The sequence below is a fragment of the Pristis pectinata genome, chromosome 23 (assembly GCF_009764475.1).
Source record: "Pristis pectinata isolate sPriPec2 chromosome 23, sPriPec2.1.pri, whole genome shotgun sequence".
In the NCBI taxonomy this organism is placed as follows: domain Eukaryota; kingdom Metazoa; phylum Chordata; class Chondrichthyes; order Rhinopristiformes; family Pristidae; genus Pristis; species Pristis pectinata.
In genome coordinates, this window is record NC_067427.1 from 18,299,427 (window position 1) to 18,320,876 (window position 21,450).

A 21,450-nucleotide genomic window follows, 5' to 3' on the forward strand; every position below is an offset into this window, starting at 1 on the left:
TCTTGTGTTCAAGTTCCCCTATGGCTCACCCCTCCTTATCTCTATGACCTCTGTCAACCTTATATATCTCCAAGATCTCTGCATGCCTCTATTTCTGGCTTTTTGCAATTCACCTATTTTAATTACTTTAAGTTGGTTGTTTGCTTTCAGTTACCAATGTCCTAAGCTCTGGCATTCCCTCCATAAAGCAAATGGCAACATCTTCAACAGAGGATCTCAACACATTGGGAGGCGAGAAAAGGATAGTACCAATTATTCAGTAGGTTCCATATTCAAGACCCACTCCAGAGATTTGAGTACCTAAACCAGGCTGATACTCCATGTGCAAATATGGAGAATTGCTGACTTTTAAGGAGGATATCAAGCTGAGGTCCAGTCAGGTGAACTTAAAAGCCTCGACTATTTTGGAAGACCAGAGCTTTCCATAGTATCCTACCGATAACTGAAAGCATTGAAGCATATAGCCTGATCATTATGTTCTGGGGGAGATTTTTACTTCTGCAACTGGCTGCCACATTTACTGTGTTATAACACTGAGTACATTTCAAAAGTATTTCATTGTCTGTAACATGCTTTAAACTTTATGAAACATGTTATATAATTTTGTCTTTCTTTGCATTACCAACTTTCTCTCTAGTTTGCCAATATTTGAGATGAAATCTTCACTTATAAAAAATTGCTTGAGGTACCTATTGACATCTGCGACCCCCCAATTATCTTACAGCCAAGTCCTTGTATGAGTCCAGTTCTCAGCGCTTTCTGCCAGGGCAGTTTTCCTTACCTCATACCTGCATCTGTCATTGGTTAATTGATTGCTGTAGTTAATCAACAATCACGTCGTTGCTCTACCAGTACGTTAGAAGACAACCAGATGGACATCAATTTTACTTTATCCAGCCATTATTTTGTCACCATGTGTGTCAGCACCTACAAGAAAGAAGGGCACAGTAAAGAGCTGAGTGCCCAAGAGTCCAGCAGTTGAGGATGTCCCATTTCTACACAGGGACTGAGGACTGAGTTGTTCTGCCTGTGATGGGATTTCCTTTCACTCAACCATCCCACAAAGAACAAATGTAGAGTCCCTAATGTAGAGTGAAACCAGTGCACCTTTTGCTGACAGTGAGGTTATAACTTTTACTTTTTTTATCGATCTGTGATTTGCATGGGGTGAGAAGGAAGCAAAGATTAACAATGCAAGCGTAAAATCAAAATGCTGACACCCCTGTCCCCTTAACAAATCAAAACAAACACTAAAGTAAGGATGCGAATAGCAACTGATTCAACCACAGTTCACTCATATTTATTGTCCATCCCTAATTGTTACTGAACTGAGGAGATTGTTAGGAGTCAACTACTAGTAGGTCTGTGGTCACATTAAGATAGGCCACACTGGACAGATTGCCTTCACTAAAAAACATTAGTGGGTTTTTCCAACTATTAAATAGTTTCCTCGTCACAATTTCTGAAACAAGCTTCTTTTTTGAAATGTATTTGATTACTTGAAATTAAACTCCTTAGCTGTCATGAGGGATTTGAACTTTTGTCTCTGGATCAATGCTCCAGAACTCTCACTGTTACTGCAGTGTCATAACCCACCACATTACCCTACCTCTAACAACAACCACAGTCAGTTATATGGTGTCTCTAAAGTAGTAAAATCTTACAGTGGGTCTAATTGAGGGGTACAGTATTTTTCAGGATAGATAGGGGACATTCAGTCTTTTGTGCCTGTATCAGTCTTAAAGCTATCTGATTGGTTCCCAGTCCCTTTCTCTTTTCCATAACTCTGTAACTTTTTCTCTCCAAATCATTTTTCAAGCAGTGCCTGCAGATCGTGACAATTCACTGTGTAAAAAAAATCCTCATATTGATATTGGTTCTTTTACCAGTCACCTTAAATGTAATTACTGACCTCTCTGCCACAGGAAACATTTTCCCTCTATTTCCTCTGTCAAATCTCCATTTAACATAGGGAGAACAACCCCAGCTTTTCTAGTCTCCACATATACGAAGTCCTTTCTCCCTTCTCTTCCTCAGTAATGTCTTGACATCCTTCCTAATGTCCAGAATTGGACACAGTACTCCAGGTGAATCCTGGCCTGTGATCTTAAAAGATTCAGCAAATTTCTAAGCTTTTGTGCACTATGCTTCTATTAATAAAGCTTTTATTGACATGCTTTTATATCCCATATGCTTTTATAACAACCTTGTCTTGCCACCTTCAAAGACCAATCAGTTCCTGAACACTCCTTAGAATTGTCCACTTATTCTCGCTACCAAAGTGTATCATTTCACGCTACTCGGCATTAAATTTTATTCACCCCTTTGATTGCCCGTTTGACCAGTCTCCTGAAGTCCGTTACAGTCCTCATCATTCTTCACTACGTATCTGAATTTCATGCCATCTGCAAACCTTTAAATTATGCCTGTATATCCAAGCACAGGTCATTAATATTTATCAAAGAGAGCACAGCTCCCAATACCGACCCTTGGGGAACACCACTGTATACATCACTTCAGTCTGAAAAACAACTGTTCACCAATACACAGCTCAGTAAGTACAATGTTTTTCAATGTCGGCTGTATGCCGGGTGGGGAGGATGAGGGAGGGCAAGGGAACAGTCCCTCAAGCAGCATCATTTCCTTCCTCCTCCTCCCCTTCCTCCAAGTAGGCTGAACATTGTGACATTCCCAAGGGAGCACCGTAGAGCGGACAGCTTCAACTACACTCTCACGAAAATCACTCACAAAAATGCACTCATGAAAATCTTGCTCCAACTGCGCTCTCAGGAAAATCACTGTACAATAATGTACCTAATTGAGGAGATTACATTTCCACAGGAACAAAAGGCTATTTATCCCTTCAAATTTGCTCTTCAATTAAATCATAGCTGATCTGTTTCTTAACTACATATCCCTTGAAGGGAGTTTGAGATTTCCACCATCATTTGTGTGAAGAAATGCTACCCAATAGCAGACCTGAACAACCATGCTCCAATGTTGTTTTGCCCATTTCTACAGATTCATCTGCCCAGTAGGAGTTGTTCATCTCTATCTGCCCTATCAAAATCTTTATTCATCTTAAACATCTCAGTTGGCTTGCTCCCTATTTTTCCACACTTGCAGAAATACCAGCCTGGTTTATGTGATTTGCCTTTGTACTTTAAACCTTTCAGCAGCATAGAAACATAGAAGATAGGAGCAAGAATAGGCCATTCGGCCCATCATGTCTGCTTTACCATCAATACAATGGCTGATCTTCCAGCCTTTTCCCCATATCCACTGATGCCTTTTGATTCCAAAAATGTATCTATCTCCTTCTTAAAAATTCAGCAACATGGCCTCTATAGCCCTCTGTTGTAGTGAATTCCACTGGTTCACTACTCTGGAGTGAAGAAATTTCTCCTTATCTCTGTTCTAAATCTCTTGTCCTGTAATGTGAGACCGTGCCCTTTCATTCTAGATACACCAGCTAAGGAAACACCATGCTTTATCCAGTCTGAGTAGCCCTGTCAGAATTTTGTAAGTTTCAGTGAGGTCCCCCCTCATTCTTCTGAACTCTAATGAAAACAAAGACAGCAAACCTAATCTCCCCTCAAACAGTAGTCCCAGCATTTTGGGAATCAGTCTGGTGAACCATTGTTGCTCTCCCTCTATGACAAGTATATCCCTTCTTAGGTAAGGAGACCAAAACTGCACACAGTACACTAGGAGTGGTCCCACCAAGACCCTATATACTTGTACCAAGAAATCCGTGCTCCTATACTCAGATCTCTACTATGTGGGCCAACGTACCTTTGGTCTTCTTAACTTTTTGCTTTTCCTGCATGTTTGCTTTCAATCATTGTTAAGAACATTCAAGTCTCTTTCTATATCAATGCGTCCCAATCTACACCATTTAAATAATGCACCACCTTTCTGTTTTCCTTACCTAAGTATCCATGTCATATATAGATAATATTTATCTATGCTATATTGCATCTGCCATGTTTTTGCCCAATTACTCAACTTGAAGCCTCTTTGCATCCTCCTCACAATTCATAAACCCACCCAGTTTAGTGTTGTCAGCAGAATGAGAAATATTATAATCTCTTCCCTCATCCAACTTGTTGATATATGTTCTGAATGGCTGAAACCCAAGTACGGTGCCCCACTAGTTGCCACCTGCCACATCGACAAAGATCCATTAATACTTTTTTCTATCTCCTGCCAATCAATTCTCTATACAATTACATTACCTCCAATACCATGCAGTTTAATTTTATGCACTAACCTTTTATGTGAGACTTTATCAAAGGCTTTCTGAAAATCCAAGTACACCACATCCACCAATTTTCCCTTATCTATTCTACCAGTTTCATCCTCAAAAAACTCCAGTAGGTTTGTCAAACAGAGTTTCCCTTCCAGAAATCCATAGTGACTTCGCCTAATCCCTTTGATATTTTCCAAGGGTCCTGTTATCTCATCCTTTGGAATAACCTTTAGCATTTTCCCCAGCACTGATGTTAAGCTAACAGGTCTGCAGTTTCTTGTTTTCTCAGTCCTTCCCTTTTTTAAATAATGGGGTTACATTTGTCACACTTCAGTCTGTGAGAACGATTCCAATATCCACAGAATTCTGGAAAATGATAACCAATGCATCCACTATGCTACTTCCTTTGGAACTCAGAGGTGCAAATTATTAGGCCCTGGGGATTTATCAGCTTTCAGTGCCATTAATTTCTCCAGCATTATTTTTTTACTAATACTAATTTCCTTTAGTTCCTCATCTTCACTGAATTCTTGGTTCACTACTATTCCTGGAAAGTTACATGTATTTTCTTTATGAAATCGAAACCAAAATATTTGTTTAATTGCTCTGCTATTTCCCTGTTTCCATTATGAATTCTCGTGTTTCTGACTGTAGGGGACCTACACTTGACCACTAATCTTCTTGTGTTTACATTAGATGTCAATGCATTGTGATGAATCTGTGTCTACAGGTAAGATCCACAGGTAAGATTGAGTTCTAGGATTACTTGGTCCACACCTGGACCAAAGAGCTGAACTCCAGAAATGAGGTGAAATTGACATCAAGGCCATTATTGACCGAGTGGGACATCAATGATCATTAGTAAAGTACCTTCACCCAAGGTCTGCAGAGGTTCAAGATAGTGGCTCAACACCACCTTCTTTCTCAAGGGTAATTGGGGTTGGGGAATAAATGCTGGCCTTACCAGCAATACCCATCATTTGTACAAGCTTTTCTCTATAAGAGAACAACGCGGAAAGAAGCACTGCAGCACATCAAAACTATATGAAAGAACCACCCTGTCTGCTTCAGTTACAGTCCTTTCCCCAGATATCTAAATTCTTTAAAATTGAAAATCAGAAACTCCAGTAGTGTAGCATTCACTCAGAACTGCACTAAGACTATCAGACTTGATTTGCATTATCAAGTCCTTGAAGTAGGACTTGAACCTATGATCTTGTGACAGGCAAGCAAGAGAGCTACTGCTGAATGCAAACTTATTTCTGCACAAAGATTGTTCCTCAGAGAGAGTGCTCACTGCCAATGTAGTATTGAAGGCCCACGGCTCAACTTGCAATCTTCTATTATTGAATCTCAACCAATAGTATGTTTTTTTTCATGTATTCACAGGATACAGAGGTTACTGTCAAACCCATCATTTATTCTCCATCTCTAATTGCTCCTTGAGTGACTTACTAAGCCACTTAAGAGGGTTAGTTAAGAGTCAACCATGTGGATGGAACTGAAGTCACATATTAGGCTAGACCAAGGTCAGCTAGCAGATTTTCTTCCCTGAAGGATGTTAGCAAAATAAATTGTTTTTTATGATAATCTGATGGTTTCACAGTCACCATTATTGATACTAGTATTTTATTCAAGAAGGGAAATATTGGCCATCCTCTGCAAAGTACTAAATTGAGACAGAGGAGGGCTCTGATATTACTTAATTTTTTTTCATTTTATTTCATTTTCAACTTTTAGAATGTTTACACTTTTCTTCAGGAACATAGAACAGTATGGCACAGGAACAGGCCCTTTGGCACACCACGTCTGTGACGACCATGATGCCAAGTCAAACTAATGCCATCTGCCTGCACATGGGTCTATATACTTCCATTACCTGCCTGTTCATGTGGCTGTCCAAATACATCTTAAACGTTGCTGTCATATCTGCTTCCACCACCTCCCCTGGCAGCACGTTCCAGGCACCTACTTCTCTTTGCGTAAAACAACTTGCCTCGTAGATCTTCTTTAAACTTTCCTCCACTCACCTTAAAGCCATGCCCTCTAGTATTTGACATTTCCACCCTGGGAAAAAGACTCCGGCTCTCTGCCCTGTGTCTCTCATACTTTTATATGCTCCTATTAGGTTACCACTCAGCCTCCAATGCCCCAGAGAAAACAATCTAAGTTAGTTCAACCTTTCTTTATAGCTAATACACACTAATCCAGGCAACATCCGGGTGAACTTCTTCTACTGCCTCTCTAAAGCCTCCACACCCTTCCTGTATTGTGGTGAACAGAGAATGCACACAACACTCCAAATGCGGTCTAACCAAAGTTTTATACAGCTTCAACATGACTTCCCTACTTTTATACTCAACTGCCTGACCAATGAAGGCAAGCATGCCATTTGCCTTCTTTACTGGATTACAGATATTAGCCTCAGGCTTACTATGACTGGACTGCATTTGATCAACTGAGGGGTATCAGTGCAAAGTATTCAGATTTTTCTTTTCACTCTCAATGACCTTCAAGGTTTTTTCTGAGTTTTTGTGCATTTCCAGGGCTTTATGTGGCTGTGGGACAAGGAGGGGATTGTGACTGGTAGATGCAGGGGGAGAGCAATGTGGATGTAAATAATCAAAATCCTCCAGTCGTCGAGTGTAAACTGGATTGCTAAAGCTGGATTTCCCTGCCTGTCATTTTCAAAGACTAACAGTTCAGTACAGAAGGGACGTGCACCCCATTCACACTCAGCACCCTTGATACAGGAGGGACCTGTACCCCAGGGACAGCCAGCCCCTTTAGGAAAATTTGGAGTTTTACCCCAGGGTGTGGCCTGGATTGGAGCATTACAGCTATAAGGACAGACTGGATAGACCGGGTTTATGTTCCCTGAGGCAGAGGAGGCTGACGAGAGACCTGATAACGGCATATAAAATTATGAGGAGGATAGCTGGATTGTAAAAATCCTTTTCCCATGGTGAAGGTTTCAAAGACAAGAAAGCATTGGTTTAAGGTGAGAGGTAGAAGGTTTCGAGGGGATCTGAGGGGAATTTTTTTCAAACCCAGAGAGGTTGGAGTCTGGAGTACACTGCCTGAGGAGGTGGTGGAGACAGGGACTGTCGTGACATTTAAGAAACATCTTGACAGATACTTGAATCGCCAAGGCACAGAAGGATATGGACCTAACGCATGTAAATAAGATTAGTAAAGGTCAGTACAGCAGGTAGCATTAATGTGGTGGGCTGAAGGGCCTGTTTCTGTGCTGTACAACTCTATGATTTTATGAACGTCACCAGCTTCTGAGTAGAGGATCAGAATCCCTGTGAGAGGCAGCATCTTCAGCGTAGTTGAACCGCAGTGAGGGTCCACGCCTTCAGCTGGGGAGAGAGGGAAAACATGGAAGATGAAGGGAGAGAAAGGTCAAAATATTCTATCACATTATTTTTCCCCCATCTGAACAAGAATTTCTCATAGAATCCACACTTTTTGCTTTGATTCATTCTAAGTGGGGGAAAAAACTTCGAAGCTTGTGCTCCTCTTAATTTCTCCTCTCCAGGTAATACCTAACACATGGGTTAAAGATGGAAAATACCTCCCAATGTTTTTCTAATCTTGTGACTGCTTGAGGATCAAGGGTATTTGGTCAGGCAGAAGGTTTTCCTCCTCTCCTGAAAAAGAGGGATTGGTTTAGGTTGCCAGCTCCTGTTGGGCACATTCCTGGAGGTTTTATCACATGATTTCCCGCTTCCAGCTGCCCTGCCTGGTCAAGCAGCCGTTCGCCCACCATCTCCAATATTTTTGGAACCACTAAAAGTGTTCAAAAGAAAATAGGAGAAGGAAACACACTGATTAATGCTCATAGAATTTTGCTCTTGGGTCACTTGCAGTGGTATCCAGCAGCTTAAAATCCAGGAGGCTGTAGGACAATGACTGAGGTGTTGGCAACCCTGGATTCAGGTGGGGGGACAGTGCTTGGCAATTGGTTGGTGAAATTCCTTTTAAATTGTGCTGATGGCTAATGTACTTCAGCTTTAACAGTAGACAAGGCAGGTGAATATTTAGAAATGACTAAATGAGGCTCTACCGGCATTTTTTTCAATTTAATTAACCCTGCCAGCAGTCAGTGAGCCAAGGCTGCTCTGCCCTCGCTCTCAGTCCCGGCTTCGGAAGGGCCTCAATGCTTTCGGGCTTTTTTTTGCTTTCTTTCTCTGACAGGCGAAGGGAAACAGACCTCCTTGAGCTAACACGGTTGCTATGGCAACGGGGCAGTGGTGAACAGGAAACAGCGCAAAATAGAATCTCATTCTGCTGAAGCCTGCAGTAGCTGCTGCAGAGCCAGCTCTCCCATGACAGGAGCTCAGCACCAACTGAACCCGTGATTAAGTCTGGAGCCTGCATGAAAAAAGACTGCAGTAGATGCTGAAGGCGGCTGGGGGTGGAATGGGGGAGGACAGAACCCAAGCCCATTTTGTAATGTTGAGTGTGAAATTTGAGAGTGCAGTTTTTAAGTTGCCAACCCTCAGCCTAGCCTTCAGAAACAATTTTAGAAGATAGATAATCTGAACAGGCTGGGGCTCTTTAGAAAAGTGAAGTTGCTTAATAAAGGTCTTTATAAGACCAGGCTTCAATGTTTGGGGAGGAGGGGAGATTCCAAAATGAGATCATTATATAAGTTGGTCACTTAAAAACTCCAAGTTGTAAAAATGTTTAACACCACCACTTGGAGTGTTTGAGATAAATAGTGTACTTTTAAGAGGTAGCTAGGTTAGTACACAAGGCAGAAACAACTATAAGGAAATATTATCGGTGAAGGACAAAGTAGGAGGAGGATCATGTGAAGCATAAGCACCAGTTTAGACTAGTCTGGCCAATTAGTCTGCTTCTGTGCTGTAAGATCAGTGTAATATCAGAAATTCTTCTTCTAATTCTTTATACTCTTCTGGCCCAAGACAAAGTCATTCTACTGGACACGGGAGTCTCTCTACATTGTAGGTAATTCTACCCAAGGGATGGTGGGTGGGTGGGAGGGGGTGGATGATGGGGCACATAGCACATTCCCACCCTCCTGTATACTCCTTCACCACCCACCATGCTGCCAAACTTGCATTTTGCAAGGGAAGGGATAAACCTCTGTCTGGTCTTTCTCTCTCTACCCCAGAGGCACTGACCTCCATTGAGTTTCTACAGTGGCACACAGGGTAGACTGGGGACGGAATCCTCAGATGATCTGGTATCAATGGGGACTAATGGAAGTGCCATAGGCTCAATCTTAGAGTCATATAACACAGAAACAGGCCCTTTGGCCCACCATTTCCATGCTGACTATCAAGTATCTATCTATATGAGTCCCACTTACCAGCAGTTGGTTTGTAGCTTTCTATCCTTGGTGATTCAAGTGCTTATCTAGATACTTAATAAATAGTGTGAGCATACCTCCAGCACCCAGTCAGGCAGTGCGTTCTAATACCACCACCCGCTGGGTGAAAAAGTTCTTTCTCGGATCCCTTCTAAACTCCTACTCTTATCCTAAACCCATGCCCTGTAGTTTTAGATACCTCTGCTGTGGGGAATGGTTTCCTACTATCTACCCTATCTATGCCTCTCATAATTTTGTATACTTCCATCGGGTCCCCTTCAGCCCCTTCCGTTTCAAGGAAAACAAAGCCAGCCTATCCATTGTCCCTAAGTAACTGAAGCATTCCACCCCAGGCAACATCCTGGTGACTCTCCTCCGCACCCTCTCCAGTGCAATCTACAGTGTGGCAGCCAGAACCGTACACAGTACTCCAGCCATGGTCTGACCAATGTTTATAAAGTTCCACCATGACCTTACTGCTCTTATATTCTATGACCTAGTTACTGAAGGCAAGTATCCCATATGCCTTCTTCACTACTTTTTCGACCTGTGCTGCCATCTTCAGATAACCATGGACTTCCACACCGAGGTCTCTCTGTTCCACAATACTCCTTAAAGCCCTACCATTTTCATGTATGTCCTACCATTATTAGTCCTTCCAAAGTGCATCACCTTGCACTTATTAGGATTAAATTTCATCTGACATTGCTCTGTCCATCTTACGAATTGATGAATGTCATCCCATAGCCTACAACTATCTTCCTTCCTATCAACAACCCCACCAATATTGTTGCAGTGATTTAAGTACATTTAAACAGTTATGCACAGTGAGCACCACTGCTAAGCACTGGCTGTGGTAGCACAATAGTTATGTTACCATGTTGCAGTCCTGATAAGAAGTAGTGCTTAAATCCCACCTCGCCAGAATTGCAAGTAAAAATATGGTATCAGTAAAAGTGACCGTGAAACTGTCAGATAGGTGTTTAAAAATTCAGCTGGTTCAATAGTGTCCTTCAAGGAAAGAAACCTGCTGACCCTACGCAAGCTGGCCTGCATGAGACTCCAATTAATGTGGTTGACATTTAACTGCTCTGTGAATTGGCCTCATAAGTCACTATGTTGTGGCAACCAAAGATGGGCAATAAATGCCAGCTTCACCAGTAACATCCACATCCTGAGAATGAGCTTTTAAGAAGTGCGTTCAGTAGTGAAAGCCATTGTAACAGCTGTTGTATTGTGCTGTGTGGTGTATCTTTAAATGTGAACATTCAGTTCTCTGTGAATCTAAGTAAATGTTCATACTGTGATCCTGATTGGAGAGTCATGTGGTGTGCGTGCTTTGCAGCAATGTAACGTTGTCATAAACAGTCAGTCTACTAGTTTAAAGTCTCAACATGTAAATGGTTTAAGTATGCTGCCCTGCAAATAAATGACTGTGCGTTGGATACATACATAGGTAGACACTGTCTAATAATGCCCTTGTGGCGACATTACAAATTAGAGACTATTATGTAGTTTTCCTTTGAGATTATAAAATTGGTTGGAAGATATTGATGTCTGTCACCTAGTTAGTTTTAGACATTTTAGTGGCACCAAAACTGATTTATCATGGTACTTTTCTGCAACCACTTACATAGAATTTTATTTTTCGAGGGGCTCCACGTTTATTGACAAGAATGCATAACGGAAAACAATGGTGACAAGGATCAGTGATGTTGACTAAACCAAACTTAGTCGTGTTACTGTTGAATCAGAATGAAACATGGCTGCAAACTGGCTGTATGGGATAAAAATCAAAAAAACTGCAGGTGCTAGAAATCTGATGTAAAAATATATATTAATTAAAAATGCTGGAAACACTCAGCACGTCAGTTAGCATCTATGGAAATAGAAACAGAGTTAAGATTTCAGGTCAAAGAACCTTCACCAGAACCAATGAACTGTCTATATTGGGAGACTTGGCATCCATGACAAAACATGAGTACACCAAGCATATAGACATGTTCATTAAACAATATCCTGAAGAAGAAAGTTATACCATGAGTGTCTAAAATGATATGTGAGTGTTCAAAAGAGCAATGCTCCTGATGCACATTGGGCCAGAGGTGTATGGTGTGCTGACAAATCTTCCTGCACCCTGACAGGAAAAAGATGTCTTGTTTAAAGATTTTTAAAAAGCTAGAAGATTGCTTTAATCCAAAGCCATTAAAGATGGCTAAAAGATATGTTTGTATAAAGAGCAAGAAGTAGGGTGAAACAATTGGTTCTTTAAAGAATTTAATGTTGCATTACTAATATGTGGCTTTTTTCGATAGTGCCTTCCATGAGAGGTTTGTGTGCAAAGTGGTGAACAAACTCAGTCAGTACCTGGCATTTGAAAGTGCATGTAAAATTGCTGTGTCAATGCAAGAGAATTTCATCCACCACAAAGGACTGATATAGATGCAGTCTGTTATTAGAGAGCAGTAACAAAGTTCAGGGCTACAAAACAGTCCAATATGTGCTGTTGAGACCAGTTCAGTCAGTTGCTATTGATACCCCATGTTCATCACTCATTGCAGACTTGTCACTTTAGAACAGCTGACTGTTTCAATTACAAGTAAAACTCATATTTCAACAGCCTGCAGATCCAACAAAAGAAACTTCAGTGACAATTCGAAACAAGAACAGAAAAGAGGAATTCATAATCTGGAAGTTCATTCAGACAGGTATGAACTGGGATTGTACAGTATCCACATGCAAGCAGTAATGGCAACAAACATTTTCAAGTAAAGATTAACAACTGGTGCTTTGATATGCAAATTGATACTGCTGCAGGATCATCGATGATGATCTGCATCAATGACACACTGCAGCATGTTCAGCTGGATACCATTGACGGACAGTGCTATCACAATGAAAACCTACTCTGGTGAGGTTCTGCAGATATTAGTGCAAATGGAATGCAAATACAGCTATGCATCATCATGGAAAACCATGAATAAAGGCCCACCGTAGTGGTGAAGGAGTGGTTGAGACAACTCAAGCTACTGTAGCTGAATGCGACGCGCTACGGAAGAACGACACGGAGGCAGAGAGTGCCAAACTGAGAATCTTTACTCCAATAAAAAAAGCACGCCAAACTCTCTACCCAAGCGCCCACACGACCCACGGGGCGGACATGACGTCAGAACGTTCCTGGAAGGTCCGCCCTGAATGGGTAGTTCAAAACGCACTTCCGTGCATGCGCCCGTGGCTCCCAATGGTGGTTCGAGTCCCGCGTGTGCAGGCCGCCACACCACTTTGGAAAAATGTTGAACAGGCATAATAATTTTTTTTTGGAAGCAAGTACACATGTGCAAAGACAGTCCATGGAAAGCCCAGACCTGTCTCAAATGCTCTAAAAAGTCAGGTTGAGAAGGAAGTGAAAAGATGACAACAAAATTGTGTGCTTCTCAAAAATGACTAGAGAGTCACCCATGCCAATATGCATTGAAGTGAAACAAATGTAAGATTTTGCAACAAGAAGTGGTGTACTTTGGTTTGAATGTTGATTTTAGTAGTCTGCAACCAATGAAGGAAAATGTAGAGGCCAGCTAAGCCTGAAAATAAAACAGGCTTATTTTCCTGGAAATGCTGCAGTATCATGAGTAATTCCATTCAGATCTTGCAACTGTGATCAGACCACTGCATCACTTGTTGATAAAAGGATGTGAAATGGATGTGGAACAAGGAGCAACAAAGTGAATGTGGTGAGTGCAACAAAAAATGCAGCAAGTGAAACTCTTCCTCTTCATTGAAATATCACAGGAGTTGAAGCTGTGATATGATGTCAAATATAGGCGCAATGATAAACCACCTGTTGATCATGGGCAAGAAAAGCCCACCATTTTCATTTCTGACGCTCTCACAGGAAGCAAGCATATTAATGAACACACTGAGAAGGAAGCACAGAATTATGTTTGGAATCAAGAAATCCCATCAGTTTTCACGAGGCAGATCTTTAACTCCAGTAACAAATCATAAGCCACTAGTTGTGATATTAGGTCCCAAATCACCACCACTGTAGCATCAAGGATACAATGATGGGCATCAAATGGGGTAGTGGAGTGATGAGAAAGAATTTGGCAGAACTTCAAACTAACCATACAAGAATAGTCAAAATGAAAGCAGTGCAAGATGCTTTGTTTACTGGGTCTACTCAGACAGTGACCTCGAATCATGAGTAATCAAATGCATTCTTTGCTAAACTTGTAAGAGGAAGCCACCAAATAATCTTTTGCAGTCAAGATCATGGCTGACTAAACTTCTTCAGAGAGAATAAGTGGACTTCTGTGCTGATTGATAGTCACTTAAAGTGAATTGAAGTGAAGCACGTCAGTTCACTTACCACAATGAATGCACAATAGATGAGTCAATACATGCACAGCACAGCCTACGTGAAGAACTCATTCCTCACAATGACTCCCAGTTTCAGCCAACTCTGATTGTAAGCTCAATGAAACAGAATGGTAGCAAACATACCCTTGTTCCTTCACACCAAGTGTTGCGGGGATATTCAAAACTCAGCATGAAATGGCACTTGGCAAAGACAGTCCATGGAAAGTCCAGAGGGTCAGGTTGAGAAGGAAGTAAATAGACTAGAACAAAACTGTGTGCTTCTGAAAAATGACCCAAAAAAAAACTGAGAACAAACCTGAGCCTTTTTCAACCAAATCTGACTTCTAGAGTTGAAAAATCACTATAATACTAATCAGGAAGAATGCAGTTTCAAGCAAAACAAGCCCGTCCATGTCCTCAGCCCAACCTGCAAGTTGAGCGTAGACAAGTGAAAGACGAGAATGGTAGCAGAGGCTTGTGGAGCCAAGAGATATTTCATTGCATTTGGTGACAAAATCCAAAGTGTTCATGGAGATCAAATGATCTCTGCTGGAGGTGAACCAAGTGTGGATGGTGAATAATTCGATCATGAAGTTGTGTTCAAGTCGGATACAGCACAGACTTCAGGAAGTGAAGCACCAAATCCAAGTATGCTTGACAAGGAAGGAAATAGAATCTCCTTTGTTCAAATTCAGACCTGCACAGTCCAAAAGTTGATTCAACACCAAAACCTGTAATGAGATCACAAAGACTCCAAAAACTAGTTGAAAATCAAAAATGCAGATGAAGGGAATCTGAAATAAAAACAGAAAACTTTTTTATCTTTGATTGGAAACCTTAGCTCTGTTTCTCTTTCCATAGGTGCTGCCTGATCTGCTAAGTGTTTCCAGCATTTTCTGGAACTGACTACTGGACTAGATTTATAGATTACCAGATCATAGAATTAACATAGAAACAGGCCATTCAGCCCAACTCATCCGAAATTGGCCAATTGACATTTTACGCTGGGTTTTGAATATCCTGGCAACACCTGATGTGAAGGAACAAGACTATGTTTGATACCGTTCTGTTTCATAAACTTTGCAAGGAGGGTATTAACCCCATTGTCCAGCACTTGGTCCATAGCCCTCTATGCCTAATCGTTTCAAGTGTTCAACCAGTCAGTTCTTAAATAGTGTCAGCAACCCAACCTCAACCACTGTCTCAGACAGTGCATTCCAGGTACTAACCACTCCCCCTCATATCTCCTCTGAATCTCTTCCCTCTTGCATTAAACCTATGTTCCCTAGTTTTATCTACCTTTGATATGGGGAAATGTTTCCTACAGTCTACCCTATCTCTATCCCTCATATGTACTTCAATCATGTTCCTTCATAACCTCCTCCACTCCAGGGAGAAAAGACCTTCTTCTCAAGTCTCTCCTCATAAGAGAAATACTCTATCCCAGGCAACTTTCTGGTGAAGCTCCTCTCCACCCACTCCAGCATCATCACATCCTTCCTCTGCCTTGGTGATCAGAACTGCACGCAGTACTCCAGCGGAGGACTGATCAAGGTTTTATAACCTCCCTACTTCTGTATTCAATGCCCCAACTAATGAAAGCCAGTATCCATATGCTTTCCTAACCATGTTGTCCACTTGAGTTTCCACCTTCAAGAATCTGTTGTTCATTGTTGTGTATAATGACACTGCAGTAAAACTGATCATCTGGACTCTGAGGACTTTGGTGGTACTGGACTGGCAAATTTTCCAAACTGTTGGTTATTGTTCCTATTAATACACCAATGCAATTTCAGTTCACCTTTTTATAGATATTACCCACTAGTAAAATAACATTTCCAGTGAATCAGTGAGTTTAAAGGGGGTGGGAAACAGCACTCTGGTGAATTTAAAGGGAGCACAGGAAACAGGGCCCTGGTGGGTTTAAAGGAAGCATGGAAAACAGAACCCTGGTGTGTTTAAAGAGAGTACGGAAAACAAGGTCTCAGTGAGTTTAATGTGAGCATGGAAAACAGAGCCCCAGTGAGCTTACAAAGGGAGCATGGGAAACAGGGCCCTGGTGAGTTCAAAGGGATTGAGGTAAACAGGGCCCTGGTAAGTTTAAAAGGAGCGAAGGAAGCCAGATATCAAACCACTGGGATTTCTAAACAATCAGATAGCGGAATATTGGAGTACTTGCTCTTCATCCCCACACCCCATGTCCTTGACCTTGCTTTTGATCACCTCATTATTATTTGTGAATCAGTGTCATTATACAAAACAAGTGGAAACTCAAGTAGACAACATGGTTAGGAAGGCATATGGATACTGGCTTTCATTAGTTGGGACACTGAAGACAGAAGTAGGGAGGTTATGATCCAAGTTTATAAAACCTTGATCAGTCTTCAGCTAGAGTACTGCGTGCAGTTTAGAGGAAGGATGTGATTAGTATTATCTCCTCATGTGATTCTGTGTCAGATTGTCTTTGATAATTATTGATGTGTAACAGTTTACTATGTTAAAGGCACTATTTAAATGCAAGTTATTTGATGTGGAAAAGGAATTCTACCTTTCCAGTGCCACTCCCAGGTAAAGAAGGAGGGAATGCAGAAGGAGGAGCATCTAGCTGCAGAAATCTTTGCTAATTCATCATGATGTTGATTCAGGGAACAAACCTAGCCAGGGTGTATGTCGCTGATAAAATGCAAGATTATGCATGTGACCGAAGCCAGTATAGAAACAGGATCAGTAGCAGCGATCTCAGCTGGATGGGACAAAAGTGGGATGAAGGAGAGAAAAATGCAACCTAATCTATTGATTTTCATCATATACATAATTTATTTAAACTCAGGAATTGGCAATTTGAAAATTTGTGGGAGACACAAATTGAGGGCATAGTTAATGCTGCAGAGGAAGACAATAATTAAGAATCAGGATAGGCTTGTACATTGCAAATTAATTTCAGTAAAATGTGAGGTTTTCCATTTTGACAGGAAGACTAAGGAATACATAGACTGCATGAATAGGGAGAAAGAAGGTAGGTAGAAGAGCAAAGGAATAAGTGGCTAAATATAGCAATTCAGGTTGCTAAAGCCATAAAATGCAAGCAAAGCATTAAAGAGGGTAGATGTAGAAAAAGATGTTTTCATTTGTGGGGGAGGCTAAGACTCAGAATCATAAATGATAATAGTGATAAATCTAACAGGGACTTCAAGAGATTGGTTAGAACAGAGAATGTGCCACCATAAAGAGTAGTTAAACCAAAGGCATAAATAAATTTAAGGGGAAACTAAATAAATACATGAGGGGAAAAAGAATGAAGGACTTGCAGATACAGTTAGATAGCCGGATAACCCATTCCAGTGCTGTAGGATCTGTCAAATTGCTGGTACACAAAGTGAGTTCCTAGATACAGCAAAGTTTTGCAGCATCCCATTAAGTAACGAAAAGGGCTATTAAAGAATTTAAACACAAAGACAATAATTTTAATTTGGAAAACTGTGAGCTAAGGTAGAACCACAAGAGCAAGTTTAACAGGTGAACTAGACTCGGTATAGGATAAAGTACAATCTGCAGAATTTTACATAAATTTGAGTTCATAAAAGGTGAAGAATAGGTTGACCACATGCCTAGCAGAATATCTAAGTCTGATTGTAATCAGAATCAGATTTATTATCACTGACTTATATGATGTGAAATTTGTTGTTGTACAGCAGTGATACAGTGCAAAGACATAAAAATTACTATAAATTTCAAAAATAAATAAATAGTGAAAAATTAAGGAAACCATTATACAAGATGATAAGAGGCATAGATTGAGTGGACAGTCAGAGACATTTTCCCAGGGCGAAAATAGCAAACATGAGGGGCATAATTTTAAGGTGATTGGAGGAAGGTATATGGGGTACGTCAGAGGTTACACAGAGTGGTGGGTGCGTGGAACACACTGCTGGCAAAGGTTGTGGAGGCAGATACATTAGGGACATTTAAGAGACTCTTAGCCACATGAATGACAGAAAAATGGAGGGCTATGTGGGAGGGAAGGGTTAGATAGATATTAGAGCAGGATAAAATGTCAGCACAACATCGTGGGCCGAAGGGCCTGTACTGTGCTGTAATGTTCTATATTATAAAGGTATAACAAGGTAGTGTTCGTAGGTTCATGGACCATTCAGAAATCTGATGGTGAAGGGGAATAAGCTGTTTCTGAATTGTTGAGTGTGAGTGTGATAATGGCATGGATGAGGGTTGACTAGTACGTAAGCTGAGACGAGGGTAGATATTAATGGAGGCAGAGGTAGGTAAGCTTCATGATGGAGATGAGATGAAGTTCAAAGCTGAAATGAACTGAAATCAATTATCAAGACTGTGAACAGTCTGGTTCTAGCAGGGACAATTAGTGGAGAGGAGGATGGATTCAGGATTAAGATAAGTGTTTCCTTTTTTTTAATGTTTAACTGGAAGAAATTGAGGCTTGTCCAAGACAGAATGTTGGATATCTTTAAAACCTGCTATTTGGTCTAGATTTCCCTATGAGCCTTGACATCAATTTTACGACAGCGTTCCTGTGAAGTGCTGTACAATGGTTTGGTATGTTAAGGACACTATATCAATGGGTTATTGTATTTATAGGGTTGTTTTATTGGTATGACAATATAGAAGAAAGTTTATTCTATACTTAACTCAAACAGTCCTACCTGGGAGGGTTAACAAAACAGTATAGAGAAAAATTAACTCTGTATTTAATCTACATTGTACCTGCATGGATGTATTTGACGGGACATTGTAGAGATAGTTTTGGTCTTTAGTTTTCACAAGCTCTTTTTTCTCTAAGATTCCTCTATATAAACTTTCCTACCTACATTCATTGCTAATCATCAACTCACGTCCCATAGTTTAAGTTATGAGGGGCATAGATAGAGTCATTAATAAGAGTTTTTTCCCTATTGCAGTTATCTAAAACTAGAGGGCATTGGTCTGGGGTTTGGATAAGAGGCTTAGAGGGGATTTGAGGAATAACTTTTCACCAAAACAATGGTTGGAGTTTGGAACACACTGCCTGACTGTCAGGAAGTGGGGTGGAGCACGTGCCCCTATATTTATTAATGGTGCTGAGGTGGAGATGGTTGAGAGCTTCAGGTTTCTAGGTGTAAACGTCATCAATAGTTTGTGCTGGTCCAACCGCATAGACGCAATGGCCAAGAAAGCTCACCAGCACCTTTAGTTCCTTAGGAGGCTAAGGAAATTTAGCATGTCCCCGTTGGCCCTCACCAATTTTTATAGATGCACCATTGAAAGCATCCTATCCGGATGTATCACAGCTTGGTATGGCTACTGCTCTGCCCATGACTGCAAGAAATTGCAGGGAATTGTGGACACAGCTCAACACATCATGGAAACCAGCCTCCCCTCCATGGATTCTGCCTACACTTCTTGCTGCCTCGAAAAAGCGGCCAATATAATCAAAGACCCCACCCACCTGGACGTTCTCTCTTCTCCTCCCTTCTATCGGGCAGAAGATACAAAAGCTTGAAAACAAGCACCACCAGGCTCAAGGACACTATCCCACTATCTTAAGACTCTTGATACTACCTCAAAGTACTTATGTTTTTGAAATGATCTGTATGGATGGCATGCAAGACAAGTTTTTCACTATATCTTGGTACCTGTGACAATAATAAACCAATACCAATACCAATGCTCTCACAATACTTAAGATGTATATAGAAGAGCACTTGAATCACCAATGCAAAAAAGGGTATGTCCCAAGTTCTGGTGAATGCGATTAGTATAGGTAGGTGCTTGATGATAGGCATGGACATGGATAAAAGAGCCTATTTCTATGCTGTATGACTCTATCCCCTGCCATTATTTCAGTCATTTCCAAGGCCATTTCATTAGATTCCTCATAACCCACACTCCTCTACTCCCTTCCCCACTTCTTTATGTGTTTTGACTAGAAAAACCTGAGCAAATTTGCTAACAAATTGCAATCTTGACTGACCTACTGAGTGCTCCAGTTTTGGCTTTCTGTTCACTATGATGCAATCAATTCACAATTCCCTGGTCCCCATTTTTTATACCCTCACCTATTAAAACTATTGAGCATACAGAGGAAAGGGGAACTAATCTGTGCAAGATTCAAAGGCTGCATTGATCTGTGTGTGGTCTCAGGCCATAATGTAGACGTCAGTCATTGATACCATTACCTCAGCACTGCCCAATACCATTGCTTAAATGCTTCTATCAATGAAGATGACGGAGTCAGCCCTTCACTCTTTGACACAGTGAGGAGGTGAATTCCATCGTCTTTCCATATGTCTAATTGGAAAGATGAAGAGTTCAAACTCAACGTCAAGCTCATGGTTTACGAAGTGCAGTAATCCTCATCTTCCTCTACAACCTACAATCGACATCTCAAAGCACTGGAGAACATAGAACAGTACAACACGAGAACAGCCCTTCAGCCCACAATACCTGTGCCAACCATGATGGCAAATTAAATTAAACCTATCTGCCTGCACGATCCACATCCTGCATGTTCATGTGTCTGTCTAAATGCCTCTTGAACACCACGATCATGTCTGCTGCCATCAGCACTCTGGCAGCACGTTCCAGCCACCTACCACTCTGTGTAAAAGCTTACCCCCATTTCTCCGCCCATATCTGCAACTGATCTATATCCTGCTGTATCCTTTGACAGCCTTCTTCACTATCCACAGCTCCACCAATTGTTGTGTCACCCGCAAACTTATTGATCAGCCCATCTACATTTTCATCTAAGTTATTTATATGTATCACAGACAACAGAAGCCCCAGCACTGATTCCTGTGGAACACCACTGATCACACCCCTCCGGTCAGAATAACAACCCTCCACCACTACCCTCTGTCTTCTATGGCCAAGCCAACTTTGAATCCAATCTACCAAGTCACCATGGATCCCACGCATCTTAATCTTCTGGATCAGACTTCCGTAATATACATTTGTCAAATATCTTACTGATGTCTACACAGACAACATCCATTGCCTTCCCTCATCAATCATCCTTCACTCCTCAAAAAGCTCAAACAAGTTTGTAAGATGTGACCTGCCCCACACAAAGCTATGCTGATTATCCCTACTAAACCCATGCTTTTCCAAATGTAAGTAAGTCCTATCCCTAAGAATCCTTTCCAATAGCTTCCCTACCACTGATGTGAGGCTCACTGGCCTATAACTTCCTGGAATATCCCTATTGCCCTTTTGAAACAAAGGAATAATATTGGCTACTCTCCAGTCCTCTGGGACCTCGCTTGTGGCTAGAGAGGATAAAAGATCTTTGTCAAGGCTCCAGCAATCTCCTCTCTTGCCTCTCTTAATAACCTGGGATAGATTCCATCAGGCCCTGGGGACTTATCCACCTTAATGTTCTTCAATAGACCCAACACCACCTCCTTCTTGATCCCAACATGCCCTAGATTATTACCATAGCCCATACTGATCTCACTAACCTCCATATCCTTCTCCTTGGTGA

General features: G+C 41.3%; 1 long non-coding RNA gene across 1 annotated transcript in view; it reads right to left on the minus strand.

Moving 5' to 3' along the window:
- Positions 1-781: 781 nt before the first annotated feature.
- The window catches only part of LOC127582243 (uncharacterized), a 98,633-nt gene continuing 77,964 nt past the window's right edge, over positions 782-21,450 (minus strand). Inside the window, exon 6 of the long non-coding RNA XR_007958088.1 lies at positions 782-927. This is a non-coding gene — a long non-coding RNA (uncharacterized LOC127582243). The remainder of the gene's footprint in view (positions 928-21,450) is intronic.